Here is a 4471-nt window from a genome sequence, read left to right as displayed (position 1 = left end):
TCTAGCTTTATTGAGGTATAATGAACAAATAAACATTGTACATGCTTAAGAAAGACAACGTAATGCTTAAGCTATATCTACATTGTGAAATGATTATCCTATCAACCCAACCAACATATCCATTGCCTCCCATTGTTTTTTTGTTTTTTTTGTTTTTTTTGTTTTTTTGGTAAGGAGAACCCCTGCTATTTACTCTCTTAGCAAATTACAAGTATGCAATACATTATTGTTAACTATAATCACCATTCTGTGCATTAGGTCTCCATAACTTCCATCTTTTAACTGAAAGTTTATACCCTTTGACCAATGCCTCCCCATTTCCCCCACTTCCAGCCCCTGGGAACCACCGTTTTATTCTCTGTTACTATTATATTGATATTCTTAAGTTCCACATGAAAGTGATATCATGCAGGATTTCTTTCTGCATCTGGCTTATTTCACATAACATGATGTCCTCAGGTTCATCCATATTGTTGCAAATTATTCAGCTTTAAATGGTGGATTTTTTATTAAAATCCAAATGAATTGATCTCAAGTGATTAAAGTTGAAGCCAGCCCGACTAACTAAGTGCTGAGCACCATAACTCAAACTCTTTGAAATGCATATGTTCTCTTATTTTATTTTGAGCAGTCAATATCATTTTATGAAGTGAAAGAAAATGTCTTGAAAATAAAGATCAGTTAACCCAAGTTATTTCAAGGCATCAATTTAAATACTCACTAGATTCTTCAGTAAACACTAAGGGGTAGTTATTTTTTTTATAGCTTTGTACTTTAGGAGAAACTGGAAACATATATTTGGCTTGAAAAATGTAGCACTTTCCTCAAGATATTACAGGCTATCTAACAGATAATCAGACAGCCAAATGAGGCAGGCAATCAACATTTCAGGAAATTCTGTTATGCTAAAATTAAAAAACACAAAAACATGTATTAGGTAATAATTTGTAGTAGTAGTCATAAAAATTTTTAAGCAGTTGTCTTAAACCCAAAAGACGTATCTAATTTTAAAGGTTTTTGGTTTTATTTTCTAAATAAAATTTTAGTATTCAAAAAGAAACTCTGGTGGGTATTAAGGGCAAGTATTGCATGGAGCACTGAGTCAGGGGCATAAACAATGAATTTTGGAACACATACACCAAAAAATTAAATTTAATTTAATTTAAACAATACATTAAAAAAAAAAGAAACTCTGCTCAGTAGCAACAGTAAAAACAAGAATCACAGAATGTCAAAATACCTTGGTCATGAATCTGGTACAACACAGAGGGATGTTTACAGAGGGTACCTGGGTGAACTATGGAAGCAGTATGCAGATGTGAGCATGGCACATAAACGGTGGGCAATGTTTGTATTATGCCACTCTTTGGGAAAGAAGTTGAAAAAAATTATCTCCTCAGATAAAGTCACACTTAAATTTACCATGGACTAGTTACTGTTGTTTCTAAAAGGAAAGAGATGTGTTTTTGTTGAGTTAAAAAATTATTATATCAGCTACATCCTTTAAATTGGCTTTGAAAAACACTTGTGTCTACGTAGTCATTTTAATCAGGTGCCTATGGGAACAACATATATTATCTCTAAAAATAAGAAATCATTGCTCATTTAGAAGACCTAATTAACACCAAAGAAGCATGATACTCAGAAATCAATGCTTTTTTATAACAATAACAAGTAGATTCCAACTAAAAATACAAGGAGAAAACTAATGGCTCACAGTTGTTGTGAAAGATATAAACGAATATTTGGGGTCAAGTCAGCAAATGTAACAAAGTGACTGTGCAAATAGAACCACAAAGTTAAAAGCTGTAGGTAAAACTGACTTTCTAAATGGAAGAACTGATACAAAAATGGGCCAATTAAATTGTATGCAAAGTCATTATGTTCTTTCCTATTAAACCTTCATTGAGATTAATATGACATATCCTACAAGTTTTTTGTCATATAGGTTTTTTTTTCTCCCCCCGACACTAAATATTTAATGCATCAAAAATATTAAAGAAAAATTAATAATCGTATTGCTCAACATGTTGCAATAATGGCTTGTTTGATTATTTTCTTGGACTGATTTGTTTTAATTGGTATAGACTTGGTTTTTCACTAGCATCCTATGCTGTCCCTGAGTACTAGTTAAATGTTTGCTTTTTGGGGCTTAAAATATTATGGTGTTCCTATATTTTCCACCACTTAGAATAAAAAATAAAGACTGTCCATACCAACCAAGTGTCCACATAGGAAATAACGTAACTGATACAACACTCATATGAAAGATCTACCAGAAAAATAACACTTTGAAAAACGCTTTCACATCTCATCTCAGGCATGAAAGTACCTCATGAATTTATTTCCTCCTTCCCATTAAAATTTCTTTCCACATTACATGTCTGAGGTAGAAATTAAGCAGCCTAGAATACTGCAATGTGATTTGTAAGATAGCAAAGTTGAGGTAGAGTCTATGACAAATACTAAAAATTAAATTCAATTAAATAGTCACTCAATGAAATTATTTGGTGGACAAAAGTCATGCTTGAAAGATCCCACTCTACTTGTGATCAAAATAGGTCCCTGTGATGGGGCAATGATAATATTAACTCAATGAAGACAGAATGTTAACATCTTGTTAATGAGTGTTGAACTGATTGCTGGGAACGTATACCCTCCATGACCGGAGAGAGGCCAGAATATTATTTTCACCCTGTCCTCCAAAGTCCTCCTCTTCAAGTCCAAATGAAAGTGGTGACTAAAATCCTAAGGTCACAATACCCATTGCAAAATTTGTGTGGAAGCCCAGATTGTCAATGACCTCAGCTTACTCTCTATTACAGGAATGAATTCAGTTGGGTAGTAAAAGCTGAGTTACTTGAGCTTAAATGTCACTCTCTGCACAGGGACTTGACAAATCCTCAGAAGTGAAGCTGGGAAAGCCTGCAGCCTCTACAGTTCAAATGACATCTGAACCCCCCAAACTCTTTAATATCCCCTTGATTCTAGCATGTGAACATGTTTTAATTTAGTATTCCTTTAATCAGCTTTGTGCCTATTAGAGGTAATTTTTCCATCCTCAAAGCCTTAGCTTTTATCCTACCTTAGTTTAGATTCCCATAAACTCACTCCTTGACATGAGGTAATACGCCAACTGTGTTTCAAAACATTATTTGGGTTCTCTAATTATATATTCCTGCTTATGACACTCTCTGTAAGAACATATCTTATGTAAATGCCATGATCTGTTTAACCATTTTTCAAAACAAACCTCTGTTGAAGGGTTAATGACTTCAACTGAGTCCCTGAGACAGACACATCTGTCAGCTTGGTAGTGATATTAGTGAGAATATGAACATTAAGTGTTTATTGATACTTATTTTGTACCAGGAACTTAAGATGTATTAATTCATTTAATTAATTCATTTAATATGATCATCCTGTGAGGTAGAAACTATTATTGCTCTCAATTCAGAGAATTTCAGTAATAATATATGCAAAGGCATCACAGCTATTCAGCACAAGTTGGATATAAACTTAGGTGAGCCTTAGAGTCAAGAGTCTATCTGTTTTTCACTTGCCTGCCCTGCTGATTGAGAAAGCCCTCCAGAAGGAGAGTAAGATAGACAATTGATAGTATTATCTACAACACATTTTTATCAATAAAAGCTTGGGGCATAATTTTTGTAGAGATAGTTGATCTCTGACTCCTCCATTTCCTTTTGGTGTCTGCCCCTCCCCCTTGTCACATCTCTTCTTCACACTCACTCACTACAGGTTCTGTCCTGGGTTCCAGGTCTCTCACTGTAGCTTTCCCAGTGAGCCTGTTCTTTTTATTCTTTTTTTTTTTTTTTTTTTTTTTTTAGGTTTATTTATTGAGAGAGGGAGTGTGCACAAGTGAGGGTAGGGGCAAAGGGACAGAGAGAATCTCAAGCAGACTCCCTGCCCACAGGGCTCCATCTTACAACCCTGAGATCCTGTTCTCTTGACACTACATCTCTCACTGAAGTTTGTCTCTTTATTTTCTCCTACTGCTCTTTACTTTTCCTCCCCCAGGTTTTGTCTAGTGTGTACGGACAGCCGGTCTTCGTCTCAACTCCAGGAAATGAATTTCCAGTTCCAACCATGATCCCATGTCGTAACCTTAAGTGCTAATTTTTATTTAGAGGAGTTTTCATCAACTACAGAAAACTGGAGGAGTGGTTTGGAATGTTTATCAGAGTCTCCAGATAAATTGAATCAATATTGGGCGTGTATGTGTGTGTATGTGCTATTTTAATATATGCATTTATTCTTGTATATAGTACACGCTACTCTATATTGTACATAGTACAGTATATAGTATATATATATATGGTGGGTGATCTCATATAATTAGATGGAGAGATCTGTTTTAAGGAACCAGTTTACATGATTGTGGTGGCTAGCAAATCAGAAACAAGAAGGAAAGGCTGGCCCATTGGAAATTCAGGCAGGAGTTGACACTGCT

The sequence above is a fragment of the Neovison vison genome, chromosome 6 (assembly GCF_020171115.1).
Source record: "Neovison vison isolate M4711 chromosome 6, ASM_NN_V1, whole genome shotgun sequence".
NCBI classification, from domain to species: domain Eukaryota; kingdom Metazoa; phylum Chordata; class Mammalia; order Carnivora; family Mustelidae; genus Neogale; species Neogale vison.
This window is presented reverse-complemented; position numbering follows the sequence as displayed.